This window comes from Papio anubis, chromosome 6 (assembly GCF_008728515.1).
Source record: "Papio anubis isolate 15944 chromosome 6, Panubis1.0, whole genome shotgun sequence".
In the NCBI taxonomy this organism is placed as follows: domain Eukaryota; kingdom Metazoa; phylum Chordata; class Mammalia; order Primates; family Cercopithecidae; genus Papio; species Papio anubis.
In genome coordinates, this window is record NC_044981.1 from 4,572,369 (window position 1) to 4,589,607 (window position 17,239).

General features: G+C 44.6%; 1 long non-coding RNA gene across 3 annotated transcripts in view; it reads left to right on the forward strand.

Annotated features, from left to right (window-relative positions):
* The first annotated feature begins 219 nt into the window (after positions 1 to 219).
* LOC103883427 overlaps positions 220 to 17,239 on the forward strand; it is a 47,821-nt gene continuing 30,801 nt past the window's right edge. For 2 of the 3 annotated variants that reach the window (XR_004184185.1, XR_004184186.1), the window contains exons 1-3: positions 220 to 686; positions 11,631 to 11,771; positions 15,151 to 15,274. This is a non-coding gene — a long non-coding RNA (uncharacterized LOC103883427). The remainder of the gene's footprint in view (positions 687 to 11,630; positions 11,772 to 15,150; positions 15,275 to 17,239) is intronic. The other variant, XR_004184184.1, reaches the window with a different exon arrangement.

A 17,239-nucleotide genomic window follows, 5' to 3' on the forward strand; every position in this document is an offset into this window, starting at 1 on the left:
ACTCCACCTGCTCAAAACTGAAAGCAAGACAACCCCCTGAAAAACTGCTTCTTCTGCACTTTCCACTCTTCTGTTCCTTCATATGAAAAAATATCCATATGAAGTACAGCACATATTCTCATCCCTGAGTGTACCATCCCCACTGCACGCAACTCAAAATGTCCATTCTCCTTAGCTGTTTTCTAGTGCCCATGCCACTGGTTCTGAACTCAGGGGATTATCTGCAAGCGTAAGTTCCAAGGCCCCATCTGCAGGTTTGCAAACCACTGCTCTCCGACACAACATTTTCTAGGTGAAATCAGACCAAGGGAATGCTTATACCACATCAGACAGTCCCCTGTTAAACTGTTTTCACTGGGCTGTGATTTGTTACGATACCCTTGGCTGCTTGAAGGCTGCTACAAACAGGCATATGATTAAAACTGCTGTTGTACTCATGCCAGAGGCGTAGCTAAGCGTGTTAACATTACATCACAGAGGGGGCCTTTTATGAGGCGGGGTCCCTGACTGATGAGCAAACAACCACAGGAGGGTCAGGCGAGAGGCCCAGTGGAGGGTAACACACACAGAGTTCAGTGACCTCCTTGTTCCTTGAGGAGAGAGGACCTATTCCTATCTAAGGACATTCCCGGAAGGCAATGGGTTTCAAACAACATCCTGGAGACTCATCTCAGGGAACTAAGCAGGTAGGAATGGAAAGGAGGAAATGGGAGGGGAGAGGAAGTCAGTCCGGGACCCCCATCCTGGCTTCAACCAAAAGCTTCACTCTCATATGCCTGATGGATGGAGCTGCAATGTTTTTGAACAAAAGATTCCATTTGAACAAAGAGCTCTGGGTTCTGTAACTTTAAGAGTTTGGGTCTGGTTTTTTTTTTTTTTTTTTTCCTTTTCATTTGTTTGTTTTTTGCCACATCAGAATTTATAGAGAATTTAAGAGTTTTAAAACTATAATTAGGCCGGGTGTGGTGGCTCACACCTATAATCCCAGCACTTTGGGACGCCAAGGCGGGCTGAGGTCAGGAGTTCGAGACCAGCATGGCCAACATGGTAAAACCCCGCCTCTACTAAAAAAAATTACAAAAATTAGCCAGGTGTGGTGGTGTACACCTATAATTTCAGCTACTCTGGAGGCTGAGGCACAGGAACCGCTTGAACCCTGGAGGCAGAGACTGCAGTGAGTCGAGATGGCGCCACTGCACTCCAGCCTGGGTGACAGTGAGACACTGTTTTAAAATAAATAAATAAAATAAAACTACAAATATAGAGGAGCAGACAGTGGCAAAGCAGATCAAAGACAGACTTCAGAAGGCCTTGAACTCTAATCTAAGGCATTCAGATTTTCACCTCAGGCTAATGGGGACTCGCCAAAAGCTTTTGTGGAAGGAACAGAATGGTGAAAGCAATGCTGAACAGAGACTAACTTGGTTACAGAGTTCAGGATGAAGACTGGAGTTGGAAGATAAAACAGAGGCACCAACTGCCAGGTGTTTTCTATAACAAGGGCCTCAATCAGGTTTTCTTAAGGAAAAGATGCATTCCATGAAGTCAAATATCCAAGAAAGAGGTATACATTGCATACAATACTTTATTTGATCCTTTCCACATTCCCCAGGGGTGTATTCCTGTCATCATGGGAGATGAGGAAATAAGGCCCTGAGACTCAAGTCATTTGTCCAAGATGACATAGTGAGCAAATGACTAAACTGTAATTCAATGCCAAATCTGTTTTTTGTTTGTTTTTTTTTTTTTAATTGAGACAGAGTCTCACTCTGTTGCCAGTGTGGAGTGCAGTGGTATGCAATCTCGGCTCACTGCACTCACTGCAATCTCCACCTCCTGGGTTTGAGCGATTCTCCTGCCTCAGTCTCCTGAGTAGCTGGGACTACAGGCATGCGCCACCACGCTAATTTTTTGTATTTTTAATAGAGACTGGGTTTCACCACGTTGGCCAGGATGGTCTTGATCTCTTGACCTCGTGATCTGCCCTCTTCGGCCTCCCAAAGTGCTGGGATTAGAGGTGTGAGCCATGGCACCCGGCTGTCTGTTAAACTTTTTACTGTACTGTATGACCTCCAGCCATCCCAATCCCTTACCTGGGCATTCAAGACCTTAAAAAATCAGACGTCTAAAATGTGTGCATTTTATCATATGCAGCGAATAATACCTAATTTAAAAGTTAAGCTGATCCTCAAAACACTTATTTTCTTGTTTTTTTTTATAGTAGTCATCCTAGTGGGTGTGAGGTAATATCTTATTATGAAACCTCATTTGTTTTTAACTTTTTTGTTCATTAGTATATTTAAGACTATAAATTTGCCTTTAAGTACTGCTTTAGATGTATACAAATTCAATCATGTAGTATTTTATTCAGTTCTATTTTTTTTTTCAGTCCAAATGTTATTTAATAGTATGCTATCTAATCTCTAAATAAGCACGACTTTATTTTAGCCATCTTTTTAAAAATATTAATTCTGTGATGACATTGCAGTTGGAAAACATTGTCAGAATGGGATTGATTCTTTGGAATTTGCTGAAGCTTCCTTTGTGGCCTAATATGTGATCTATTAACTGCAAATGTTTTAGGTATAATCAAAAATAATGTTTTCTGTTTATGTTGTGTACACATATATATTTATTTGAGACACAGTCTTGCTCTGTCACCCAGGCATGATCTTGACTCACTGCAACCTACACCTCCAGTGTTCAAGGAATTCTCATGCCTCAGCCTCCCAAGTACCTGGGACTACAGGTTTGTGCCACCATGCCTGACTGATTTTTGTATTTTTAGTAAAGATGGGTTTCCACCATGTTGTCCAGGCTGGTCTCAAACTCCTGGTCTCAAGTGATCTGCCCACCTTGTCCTCCCAAAGTGCTGGGATTACAGCTGTGAGCCACGACACCAGGACATGTATTTTTAATTGTATTTTTGCCCTTTCATATCCATGAATGAACGTTTCCAACTGCAACTGTTAATATTTGTACTTTTTCTATGCATCTGATATAGTCAAGATTGTATTGTAAGGTGTTATATGTTTATGATGATTATTTTGATTTTATACTGTTCCTTAAACATTTTTAAACCGTGAAATATAATTCACACGAAGAAAGTTTATAAATCTTATCTACATATTTAAAGCAATACTTATAGACACCCATATAACCACCACTAAGGTCAAGAAATAGGCTGGGCACGGTGGCTCACACCTGTAATAGCAGCACTTTGGGAGGCCAAGATGGGTGGATCACCTGAGATCAGGAGTTCAAGACTAGCCCGGCCAACATGGCAAAATCCCATCTCTACTAAAAATACAAGAATTAGCCGGGCTTCGTGGCATGTGCCTGTAGTCCCAGCTGCTTGGGAGGCTGAGACAGAAAGAATCACTTGAACCCAGGAGGCACAGGTTGCAGTGAGCCAAGATCACGCCACTGCACTCCAGCCTGGGTGACAGAGTGGGACCCCGTCTTAAAAAAAAAAAAAAGAATCAAATATTGTTAACTTTTTTTTAATTAACAGTTTTAAAAATAAACCCATCTTTCTAACCTTTTCTGGCACTAATCCACCTTCTCCACCAACCCTTCCATATACCTCACGCTTCTTCGGGATAAGGCTGTTTGTCACTATGCACTAATTCTGCTGTTCATTGCACCCAATCATTCTGTTTGTTTGTTTGGACAGGGTCTCACTCTATTGCCTAGGCTGGAGTGCAGTGGCACAATCTTGGCTCACTGCAACCTCCGCCTCCCGGGTTCAAGCAATTCTCCTGCCTCAGTCTCCCAAGTAGCTGGGATTAAAGGCACTCACCACCCCATGCTCAGCTAATTTTTGTATTTTTAGTAGGAGACAGGGTTTCATCATGTTGGTCAAGCTGGTCTTGAACTCCTGACCTTGTGATCCTCCTGCCTTGGCTTCCCAAAGTGCTGGGATTACCGGCGTGAGCCACGCACCCAGACGCACCCATTTTTATGGCTTCTCTTACACCTAGTGATGCCTCTCATGTGAGGGTCCCTTCCCCACCTCCCCCGCCAAAAACCTCCCCAGGCTTCAAACTGCAGCTAAGTGGTACCTCTGTAGAGTGTCCTTCACTCTCTCCTCAAGAGGGAACCTCTGCCTCTCTATTCTCTGTATCTTCACACCTTTTTAAAAAATTACTCTTAAGCCAGCTTTCATATTATTCTCATATTGTGGTTATTTTCTTTGTCACCTATTATATATAAACTCCTTGAAGACAGGACAAGGGTCTTAACCTCTGAATTTTCCTTAGCTTGACTCAGTGGGAGGCATATGGTAAGTGCTCAACCAATATTTTAAAGAAATGAATAGAATCTCTTCTTTAACCCAGTTACGTTTCATTAGTCAAGATAGCTAGCATTTTTTCCCTTTAAAACATCTCTTTGGCCGGGGCGCAGTGGCTCATGTCTTAATCCCAGCACTTTGGGAGGCCGAGGTGGGCAGATCGCCTGTGTTCAGGAGTTCAAGACCAGCCTGGCCAACATAGTGAAACCCTGTCTCTACTAAAAACACAAAAAATTAGCTGGGCGTGGTGACATGCGCTTATAATCCCAGCTACTCAGGAGGCTGAGGCAGGAGAATCGCTTGAACCTGGGAGGTGGAGGTTGCAGTGACCCGAGATCACGCCATTGCACTCCAGCCTGGGCCACAGAGCGAGGCTCCATCTCAAAAAACAAAACAAAAGCACATCTCTTTATGTTCATTTCTTTTCCATTTTGATTGCTGCTCTGCAGAAAGAGAGAGAGAGGAAGGATGGAAGGAAGGATGAAAGGAAAGAAAGGAGGAAGGGAGGAAGAAAGGAAGGGAGGGAGGGAGGGAGGAAGGAGGGAGGGCGGGAGGAAAGGAAAGAAGAAGGAAGGAAAGAAACTACATTTAGATCCCCTTCCCAGACCAATTACATGAGAATTTCTGGAGAAGGAGTCCAACATCCTTAATTTTCTCATGTGCCACCAGGATTGAGAACCACCACTTTTTTGGTCCCTTTTAATTTGACCAGTTTTATCTCTAAACCACTAAAACAGGGAGGGAGGGAGAAAGGAGGGAGGAACCCAGTGGCTTTCAGGGCACGTTTCACAGGCCCATCCAATCTATTCAGCTACTTCTTCCAACAGGTGCCTCTGCTCCTAGGCTCCTCCAGGTCCCACAGACACACTGTGCTCCCATCTTTATTCCCTGCTCCTTGCACCTGGATATTTCCCTTCTGCCCTCCCCTACTCACACTCTAACCATCCTTCCAAGCCATTCCCTCCTCCTCAAAGTTTCCCAGACCTCTGCTATCATCCCTTTCTAAATCCCTGTGTTGAAATAAGCATGATGACCATAGCTAATAACACTGTATTGAATGCTGGAAATTGGCGAGGAGTGTAGATATCAGGTGTTCTCACCACACACACACACACACACACACACACAAAGGTAACTGTCAGGAGATGGATATGTTAATTTGCTTGACTGTAGTATTCATTTCACTATGGATATGTATTGCAAAACATCACGCTGCACACTTTAAATATATACTACAAAAAAAAGAAATAAGACCTTCGAGTTGGCACAAAATCTAACACAATGGACTTATCCCCACCACCAGTCCACGCACTTGTCTCTCTAAGATCACAAATTCCCTGAGAACAGCGACCATGGCTAAGATTCTGTGGCCACAACCCTGGCCTCTTACCCTGTGGAGAGATGGTTTGCTAATTGAATGCTTTTTCCAGAGGAGGCCCTTTAACCTAACCCTCTCCTGCCACAGAGTAAATGAAGAAACAAGAAAGTTAAGTGACTTATGGGAAGTCACACATCTTGACCCAAATCTAGCAACCTCAAGGCTCTTCTCTGGTTGCTTATTCACAGCCATCTGTTTTTCTCATTCTCTCCACTGATTCCCCCTCAGGAGCGACAGAAGGCCCTTTACCCTCACCTTTCTCTCTCAGCCTTAAGAACTGTATTTTTCTCAGTGATAGGTCACTCAGCTGCCGTATTTGGTGGCAGAGCCCAGAGACCAGCACAGAACCTCAGCCCTCAGGGCAATTCAGCTGCTGCGGTTTTTTTCTGAAAGTCCTTCCCTGAAGAGTCATTCTTTGTGAGGGAGGGGGGTGGGGACCTTTCTGGAATTATTGCTGACATACACACCAAAGGTTGAGTTTGTCTTCTGGGTTAAACAGAGGAACCATGGCTCTAAATTGGCCAGGAAGAGGCTTCAGCTGAGGCTACAGGAGGGCAGGCCACCAGGGGAGTATAAAAGAAAAAAGCAGGCTGGGCACAGTGGCTCATGCCCGTAATCCCAACACTTCGGAAGGCTGGGGTGGGCAGATCACATGAGGCCAGGAGTTTGAGACCAGGCTGGCCAACATGGCAAGACCCTGTCTCTACAAAAAATATAAAAATTAGCAAGGTATGGTGGTATGCACCTGTAGATCCAGCTACTTGGGAGGCTGAGGTGGGAGGATAGCTTGAGCCCAGCAGGTCAAGGCTGCAGTGAGCCGTGACCATGCCACTGCACTCCAGCCTGGCTGACAGAGCAAGACTCTGTCTCAAAGAAACAAAAATGAAAGAAAAGAAAAAAATATATAACAGTTAAGTAGAAGCAGAAGCTTCCACCAGTTTGGAGGAAAAGCAACCTCTATAAACCAATGTGAAGCCAGGACAGGCAGGAAAGAGCACCTCTTGGGTAGAGAGGCTAACGGGGGCCCTGGAATTCAGGCTAGGAGCACATGTTCATGAGAGAATTAGAATTCTGCACTCCAGCAATAATGACTCTATAATCCCAAGTCACTGGCAGATGTTAAAGTGATTTCCATCCCCATGAGGTGCAGAGACACCAGGAATTCCCCCTGGATTTCTTCCTGGGCAAGGCTGTTGCCAAGGTCCCCAACTAAAGGTAGAAAGGGTGACAGTGGCCAGGGGAGTGAGAAAGACAGCAGGGGCCGGGCCCACACAGGTGGCCGCTGTTCCCATCTGCAGCAGTTAAGGCTTTGATTAGCAGCCCACAGCAGCCATGGCTGGGGACGGCCACCTCCCACCCGGGCACAAGCCGAAGGACACTTGTGACTGGGGACAGCTGCAGATGGTGAGTACTCTCATGCCCTGTGTCTTTCCACACTGGCATCTTCACTATCGTGTATACCCCTATTCACACCTGGAACCACTCTGCTAGTCCCCAAGAGGAAATTCAGACTGTTAGAATGAGATAATTTCAGAGCTTTAAATGGCTCCCATTTATGAGAAACTGGATGAGAGAGCAAAGCAAAGCATTCACGACTCACGTGCTACAGATGTTCAAGCCAGGAGAACTAGCAGGAAAGGGTTCTTTCCAGCCTCCACTCTTCCATTTACCAAGTATGTACCAAATATGTGGGCCTGGGCACTGTGGATGTGGCTCACCATTCCCACATCTGTAACATGAGGGGGTTGAGCAAAACGACTCTCTGAAAATAGCCCAACAATTCTGTAGTTACAAATCCTCATTTCACAATCATTAGGTGAGGGCTCCAATCACACAGCCAGTTGGGTCAGAGCAGAGCTGGAACCTGCCTCCCTGGATATGGCACTTCTCTGCCCTACCCGACATCTCCTTCCTTGCACCTGTGATTCCTAGCCACCTGCTGTCAACAGGAGTGGCGGGAGGAGGATCCTGGAGCCATAGGCTAGACAAAAGGCCCCAAGATGCAGGCTGCAGGCTACAGGCTACAGGCTAAAGGCTACGTAGGAAATTTCCAGATGCCAAGAGAAGGCCACTCTGCTATTTGTCAGAGCTCCCCCATGAAACTAATGAGAAGTCAAATTACATGGGCTAACTAAAGACCACTCAACTCTTATCTGTATTATTTGAATTTCATACAATCAAGCAGACATTTCAGTATGACTTAATTAAAAACTGAATACAGAGTCTTAAAACTTCTATCATTTAGTTTTTTTTTTGTTGTTTTTTTTTTTTTTTTGAGACAGAATCTCGCTCTGTTGCCCAGGCTGGAGTGCAATGACACAATCTCAACTCACTGCACCCTCTACCTCCTGAGTTCAAGGAATTCTCCTGCCTCAGCCTCCTGAGTAGCTGGGATCACAGGCGTGGGCCACCACACCCTGCTAATTTTTGTATTTTTAGTAGAAACTAAGTTTCACCATTTTGGCCAGGCTGGTCTCAAACTCCAGATCTCCAGTGATCCGCCTGCCTCAGCCTCCCAAAAGTACTAAGATTAGAGGTGCGAGTCACCACACCTGGCCTAGATTCATTTATTTTGGCTTATATTTAATAGGTAAATCACAGATATCCCATTGGAGGAACATTCTCACATAACTCCTTGTGGATAACAATCACATCTAACAGTGAAAGGATGCCGTGTGCCGGGAGTTTTGTGGATGTCATTTCATCTCATGCTTAGGGGACGTGTGGCTGTTACCAGCACCTTACAGATGCGAACACAGAGGGGTGGAGAGTGAGGTCATTTATTCATCCACACAGGGGAGGCATGGGGCCAGGATCAAACCCACGTGTGTTCGATAGACTGACTTCACAGTCCATGTCCCCGATCCCTTCACCACACTGTCTCTCGGTGGGTATTTACACCTGGCATTAATATGTCTCTCTAACACCATTACTGAAGTCAGGTTTTGACAGAGTAAGGAAGATAAGAGACAACATCAGAGCACCTGGGCTCCAGGCCCAGCTGCACCACTTATTACTTAGACGTTAACCTGTATGAACTGCAGTGTCTCATCCAAATAAGAACGATTCTAGATTATTGCTCACAGAACTGTTGTGAAGATTAAATCTCAGAACCCATGTACAATGCTCAGTGCAATGCCTGGTATATAATAAGCTCTCAACGAAAACACATAATCATAGTTCAGGACACCAAAGATCACCTGGGCCCCCGTCACAGCACTGCTGCTGGCCAGCCCTAGATTGAAGCACCATGCTCCTGGGCTGCCAGCTTCTGCAGATTTCAGCTACCCTGAACATTCCCTGCCTTAAAGGCAGCTTCCAGAAAGAGCACAGTTGATCCCAAGTTAAATTGTCAGGTAGACGACCAGCTGCCATTCATATGGAGCCGAGTGTGGATGCGTGGATAAGTTAGAGGATGAAGCTCTCCCTTTAGGGTCACACCACATGCTCCCCAGCAAACTTGAGGACTGACTACAGAATCCGTGAGTGTTCTGGCTGGTTTAGAGACCTCAGTTACCCCAGTTGCCCGTGCTGACAGCAGCAATCTTGATGCGCCACCTGAGTGAGGGTTCCACTCAGCTGTATATGATATGAGTTAAAATAGTTTTAAATTTATAAGTGAGTTTTTCACTTTTGTGTCTTAAAAGGCAAAGGAAATGACCTGTTTTTATTTTTCCAAAACAAAGTCCAAAAGGTATAGACTCTCCAGCACCATCTCCAATGGCATATTTCCATAAACCCTCTGCATAGGCATGCCCAACCACTCGCCACTCTGAAAATATATCGTGCTTTCTCACCCCTCTGTGCCTTTGCTCTCACCCTCCCTACCTGAGAATGAATCACTTCCTTGTCTCCGTTGAAGCATTTGGTTACTTCTTCCTCGCTTTCAGACCTTTTGTATAAGACGTCGCTTATGTCTTCCTACTAGACTGTAGACCACATTGAGAGGTGACAACGTGCTAGCACAGCCCTCGCTCTGGGCGCCTCCTCGGCCTCGGTGTCCACTCTGGCGGCACTTGAGGAGCCCTTCAGCCCTCCACGGCACGCTGGAAGCCCCTCTCTGGGCTGGCTGAGGCCAGAGCCACCTTCCTCTGCTTGCCGGGAGGTGTGGAGAGAGAGGCGTGGGCGGGAACCCGGGCTGGGCTCGCGGGCCGGTGTGAGTTCGGGCAGGCGCGGGCGCGGTCTTGGCGGGCCCAGCACACGGAGCGGCTGCAGGCCCAAGGCAGTGAGGGGCTTAGCACCCGGGCCAGCAGCTGCGGAGATTGCGCTGGGCCCCCCTGCACTCAAATTCTGGCCGGGCCTTAGCTACCTCCCCGCGGGGCACGGCTCGGGACCTGCAGCCCGCCATGTATAAGCTCCTCCCCCTGCGGTGAGCTCCCGCGAGGCCTGAGCCTCCCCGAGGGGCGCCGCCTCCTGCTCAGTTGCGCCGGGTGCCGTCGACAGCCCAAGGGCTGAGAAGTGCAGGCGCCGCTGGGAACTGGCTGGCAGCTCCGCCTGCAGCCCTAGGGCAGGATCCACTGGGTGAAGCCAGCTGCGCTCCTGAACTGGATGGGGACTTGGAGAACTTGTATATCTAGCCGGAGGCTCGTATGTGGACCAATCAGCACTGTGTGTCTAGCTCAAGGTTTGTGAATACACCAATTGGTACTCTGTATCTAGCTAACCTAGTGGAGACTTGGAGGACTAGCACTCTGTGACCCTGTGTCTAGCTCAGGGTTTGTGAATACATCAGTCAGCACTCTGTGTCTAGATCAGGGTTTGTAAATACATCAGTCAGCACTCTGTGTCTAGCTCAGGGTTTGTAAATACACCAATCAGCACTCTGTGTCTAGCTCAGGGTTTGTAAATACACCAATCAGCACTCTGTGTCTAGCTCAGGGTTTGTGAATACACTCTGTATCTAGCTAATCTAGTGGGGACTTGGAGGACTGGCACTCTGTGACCCTGTCTCTAGCTCAAGGATTGTAAACGCACCAATCAGCACTCTGTCAAAACGTACCAATCAGCTCTCTGTAAAGTGGACCAATCAGCAGGATGTGGGTGGGGCCGGATAAGGGAATAAAAGCAGGCTGCCCGAGTCTTCCAGCACAACCCACGTGGGTCTGTTTCCACACTATGGGAGTTTTGTTCTGTCGCTCTTTGGGTCCACGTTGCCTTTATGAGCTATAACACTCAGGGTGAAGTTCTACAGCTTCACTACTGAAGCCAGTGAGACCACGAACCCACTGGGAAGAATGAACAACTTCAGACGCACTGTCTGTAAGAGCTGTAACACTCACCACGAAGGTCTGCAGTTTCACTCCTGACGGCGAGACCAGGAACCCACCAGAAGAAAGAAGCTCCAGACACATCTGAACGTCTGAAGGAACAAGCCCCAGACACACCATCTTTAAGAACTGTAACACTCACCGCGAGGGCCCACGGCTTCATTCTTGAAGTCAGTGAGACCAATGAACCCACCAATTGTGGACACAACGTGAGGACAAGAAGCGCCTCCTTGTCATCTTTGTGTCCACCAGTTTACTAGAAAAGCTGAGAAAAGGAAAGAGGGTGGTTCTTAAGGTGTAATGCAGACACATTTTCGTGACTGCAATTGCTAGCCTTCCAACCTCATGATAAATATCAGGTCACTTGGCTAACTCACTCTTTCACGTATTGTAATGCATCATTATAAATTGCAGTAACCAAGATATTGACATACATTGTGTTGAAGAAGAACAAGTTTGACAACTTTAAACATTGCTTTTTATTCCTTATCATTTTAAATGTGTTATTTAAAATGCTTTTGATGCTTCTGATGCACTCCTTACTGATATTTATTGCTTCCTCTGCACAAGCACAAAATGCTGGCTCACTCTCAAATTCAATGTAGACCTGGGCAAAGTCATTAAATGCTGTGAGCCTTGGGTTTTTCCCATGTACTGTAGTAAATTCCCCTTGTTGGGTTTGTAATTGCAGGTGGTAATCAGAGAACACAGAGCCCCCAGAATGATTTTATGGGATTTCAGGCAGGCCACAGGCCAGCCTGGAGAAAAAGCAAGAAGAAGAACTGGCAATACGAGGGCCTTACCCGAAAGTTATTTCTGAAGAGAAACAATGGTAAGAACTTGCAGGAATCAAATTAGTTCGGATGTAGTAGGCAGAATTCTTAGACCCCTGTTATTTAAAAATAATGATTTTACCAATATGTAGTCAGAAATTGTTCAACATAAGCTTTCTGGTATTCCACAGTCATAATACCCTAGCTGTTCGGACAACGCCTTCTCTCTCGCAGGCTCTCTTTTTTCATTCTCTTTAAATCTTCTCCCATTTGGCTTCCCTAAATTAATTTTTTGTAGCCAGAGCTTCCATTTTATTGCAGTGGTTTCTTTTGTGTTTCCTATTGCTTTCTTTAATGACTTTTAATGACCTGAGACATCATTGGCTTCCTTTAATTTTCCACTTCCTCCAAGTCAGTTGATAGCACATCCTACACTCTGTGTTTACAAGTATCAGAGAAGGTAGCAATTTTTTTTTTTCCCTCATCTTCATGAAGGGCTGCCTGAATTCTTGACAGGGCCAGGTAGGATGTAAACGTGGTTTTCTACATTGCTAAGAAATAACAGGCAAGTCTAGATACCATGAGAGCTAGCAACCTGAAGAAGTCATCTGTTCTTTCATTTATTTACTGTGTATGGTATTGGGTGCACAAAAAGCATGGAGTGAGGTGCTTCAGGGTGTTTAGCAATGAGCAAGACAAAGACACTGACAAGGAGCTTTCATTCTGCAAGTGGAATAAGACAGGAGCTCAAACCGATACCAACAGGTAGCATGAAATAGGCACCCCAGAGAGGGACACAGAGCTATGGAAAAATCAAATGAGCGAAAGATTCCATCTTATAGGGAAAGACTTGGTGGAGGTTCAGGTCAGTTCTGGGAATTATGAGTTTGAAGTCATTGGGGCATTCAAGGGAAGCATGAGCAGGCAGTGGGAACCTGGGACCGAAATCAGGAAGAAAAGGGTGGGTAGGATATAAGGGGTCCAGAGTCTTTCGGAAGAGGTTGTCATGGCTGGAGCGGTGGGGGGCTCACACCTGAGATTCCAGTGCTTTAGGAGGCTGAGGCAGGAGGATCACTTCAGCCAGGGAGTTTGAGAAAGAGATTGTCCTCAGTTCCCTAATTTGTGTTCTGGCTACTGAGATACTTTCACTCCTACAGCTTCCAGAGCCTGGTGCAGCTGAGGCTTTTAACTGAACACATGTTCTGCTGAAGCTGGCTCATCCAGGATCCACCATAAGGGACTTCTGCTTAGGCGAAATTGCATTCAGTTTTTAAAAGAAAAGAGGGTCAGGCACTGTGGCTAAAGGCCTTTGGGAGGCTGAAGTGATGGGGTCGCTTGAGCCCAGGAGTTCAGCAACAGCCTGGCCAACATTGTGAGGCTCCATCTCTAAAAAAAATAAAATAAAAATTAGCTGGACACAGTAGTATATGCCTGTAGTCCCAGACACTCAGGAGGCTGAAGTGGGAGGCAGAAGCATCACTTGAGCCCAGGAGTTTGAAGCTACAGTGAGCTATGATCAGGTCATTGCACTCAAGCTTGGGCAACAGAACAAAGACCGTGACTTAAAAATAATAATAGTAATAAAATTAAAAGGAAAGAGCTTTTTGTGGTTTTGTTAGATTTTTGTTTTTGTTGCTTTGTTTTGTTTTTTCTTATTTTTTACATTGTCTTCACAGATGTCACCCTGTTAATTTTTTTTTTTTCTTTTTCCTTTTTTTGAGGCAGGGTCTCACTCTATCACATAGGCTGAAGTGCAGTGGCTCAGACGGCTCACAAGAGCCTCGACCCCCTGGGCTCAAGGGATCCTCCTGCCTCAGCCTCCCAAATAGCTGTGACTATAGGCACATGCCACCACACCTGACTGATTTTTTTATGTTTCGTAGAGATGGTGTCTCACTATATTGCCCAGGCTGGTCTCCTGCTCTCAAGCAATCCTCCTGCCTCAGCCTTCCAAAGTGCTAGGATTATAGGTGTGAGCCGCTGCACCAGGTCCCAGACATTCTTTTTGAGTATACCTAAGACATTTGTAATAATAGATTACGTATTAGGCCATAGACCAGGAAATAATTTATTATTTCATTTTTTCTCATTTTTAAGAATGTCCAGTTTTTTGGTGGTGGTGGTGGTGGTGGTTTTTTCCCTTTCATTTGTTTGTTTGGTTGGTTTTTGTCACCCAAGCTGGAATGCGGTGGCATGATCTCAGCTCACTGCAACCTCTGCCTCCTGGGTTCAAATGATTCTCCCGTCTCAGACTCCCAAGTAGCTGGGACTACAGCATGTGCCATGACGCCCAGCTAAGTTTTTGTATTATAAGTAGACACGGGGTTTCACCATGTTGGCCAAACTGGTCTCGAACTTCTGACCTCAAGTGATTAACTCACCTCAGCGTTCCAAAGTGCTAGGATTACAGGTGTGAACCACCATGCCCGAACCTCATAATTTCCTTAATCTTAAAAGTATAGAAAAGCTTTTTTTAATCCATATTCCCACTACCCAGAGGTAAATTCATTTATAGTACCAAACTTTTCTATTTGATTAATGCAACTAAGGCAAATTAATATTTGCGTGTTGATTCTATTTGCAATTTTTTTAAAAACAAAAATTGGATGATGTTGTAATTTTGGTATTATTTTCTTTTTCACTAAATTCTATATCGTGGCTTTTTGACATATACACGTATATTATCGTTTTAGGTTCCTGCTGGGTATTCCAATTTCTCGATAGACATTCAGGTTATTTCCCACTCCGCGCCCCCGCCCCCCGCCTTTTTTTTTTTTTTTTTTTTTTTCTCGGAGACAGAGTTTTGCACTTGTTGTCCAGGCTGGAGTACAGTGTAGCAATCTCAGCTCACTGCAACCTCCACCTCCTGGGTTCAAACGATTCTCCTGCCTCAGCCTTCCCAGTAGCTAGGACTACAGGCATGCACCACCACACCCAGCTAATTTTTTGTATTTTTAGTAGAGATGGGGTTTCGCCATGTTGGCCAGGCTGGTCTCAAACTCCTGACCTCAGTTGATCCACCCACCTCGGCCTCCCAAAGTGCTGAGATTACAGGCGTGAGCCACCGCACCTGGCTGGTTCACTTTTAGATAATACTGTGATAATAAACATCTTCATATGTATACTCTTGTGCAGGTATCTGGGTGTCTCTCCTTGCTATCCATTTATAGAAGTAGGATTACTAGGTCGAAAGATGTGGTTAATGGTATTAATACATACCGTCCTTAGATAAATTTAACATCGAGTCATTTAAAGTGTGGCCTCACCTTCCCTTCCCTCTAAGTACTTCCCACTCATCATGTGGTACCTCTTTCCCAGCTCTACACTTGTCTTGACCCCCATTCCTGCAAGGTTAAGCTGCCTACTAGCTGCCTATTAGCTAATCAACAGAATATTAACTTTGGATAGCTTTTAAAATTATGACTCATTTTCATGAAGATTAAAATGACTTCCAGAGCCAAGGAATGAAGCTATAATGAAGACAACAAAGACAGGAGAACAATTATGGGGGTTGATCCTTGGCTGATAGACTTGACTTCAAAGTCGACCATTCGCACCCCGGGTGAGTCATTTTGAATGAAAATCAGATACTCTGCCCATCTGTAATGAGAGATCTTCTTGATCTTTAATGAGCACAATCTCTTCATTGAAACAGTCACCAGAATTTGCATTTCCAAGATCTCTTGCCACTTTCCCCAAAATACTTTCTATGGCCATTACACAGAAAAAACTTATCTGTGCCTCCAAAGAAAGCTCAGCTTTGGACCAAATTATCCCCACTGTGTACAACTAAATCACACTCCTTCGGTCTCTGTATCTCTCTCTGTAGTTCATTTCAATGCTTCTAGCAAATCAACATTGTGACCCAATAATTACTAAGTCAATTAATCTTTACTGCATTATTAATCACAAACCTCACCAACTAACCTTGCAAGGTGCATATGTGGGCAAAGCCATGGAAGCTAGAGAGTTTCCTGGGAAAATCTGGGATCTTATTTCATGTCCTCACATTCCTCTGAAGGAAAAAAACCTGCAAACATGGAGTCAAAATCTTACAAATTTTGGAAGGCAGAGGAGTGGAAAAAATTCTTACAAATTTCACAAGGCTACAAAGCAAAACGGGGAATGTGGTCTTGAAAAATTCTTAAAACTTAACCAGAATGAGCGACAATTGATCTTTCTTTCCAATAGTTTGATGTTTGGATTAGTGTATTTCCGTTGCGAAATCTGATTTTCTATTATCCACTTACACCTAGTTGGCATGAAATAAATGTTTGTTGAAGTGAATTAAATGTAAGATGCTCGGGTCAATGTCTTTAATACATTCTTTATAGGGTCTTATATTTGGAAAATCATATTAACAGCCATTTCTACGAATAACATTTACTTCATCCATAGAAAATGTAAAGACGCTACCAAAGGGAGCCATCCTAAGATGCCTGAAATGAGTTATTAAATTCTAACTTAACCACAACCAATATTACTAATTTGTTTTAAATAACTTGTCCAACTCCTAGAAGGAAACAATGATTTGGGGAGCAGAAGTAGACCAAGAAAATTTGTATTAAATGGCAAGAGTAAAGGGATACACATTGGAAATTCTGGCTTCCTGGAGTGAACAGTCATCTCTCCTGCTAGAAAATAATATCTTGAATTGAAAAGCATTAGCATCATGGTAGATTTTAAACCCAATTAAATTTCCTTCTAAGTAGCCTATTCACTAAAGCAGTATGATAGCTGTTAATATTATCATTTAATAAACATATTTCTAGTAAAAATGAACTCCATTCCAACTATTACCACAGCGTAAGTTAAGATTTTTTCTCAAAATGTTAGCTTGGTTTGGGATTGCTGCTTTTCCTTTCCAATTGATTTGCCTCTGCCCAACTGAGAAGCTAAAAAAATACCAATAAATAGAGTTAGGAACACAGACTAATAAAGTATGCTTTTCATAATATGTCAATATCTTTTTTATTTCTCAGGATAACCATATTCAGGAAGGATAGGGAAACAATAAACTATTCTTTTAAATGCCTAACAGCATTTTTTCAACTAGGAACCATATTCAAACAACCTTATTTTTCATTATGATGCACATTGTCATTCTCTTCATTGAGAGTTTCCTTTTTTATTTTTTAAATTGACTATATTTTGCTAATCTTCTCTGTATCTTTCCAATTTTAACATGTGTGCTGCCAAAGTGGGCACTTTTTTGTGGGGGAGAGGGGCGTTGTTTTTTCATTTTTGTTTTTAAGACAGAGTCTTGCGCTGTCACCCAGGCTGGAGTGCAGTGGCGCAATCTCAGCTCACTGCAACCTCTGCTTCCCAGGATTCAAGCAATTCTCATGCCTCAGCCTCCCTAGTAGCTGGGATTACAGGTGTGCACCACCACCCTTGGATAATTTTTGTATTTTTAGCAGAGATGGTTTCGCCCTGTTGGCCAGGCTGGTATCCACTCCTGGCCTCAAGTAATCCACCCACCTCAGCCTCCAAAAGTGCTGGGGTTACAGGCATAAGCCACCATGCC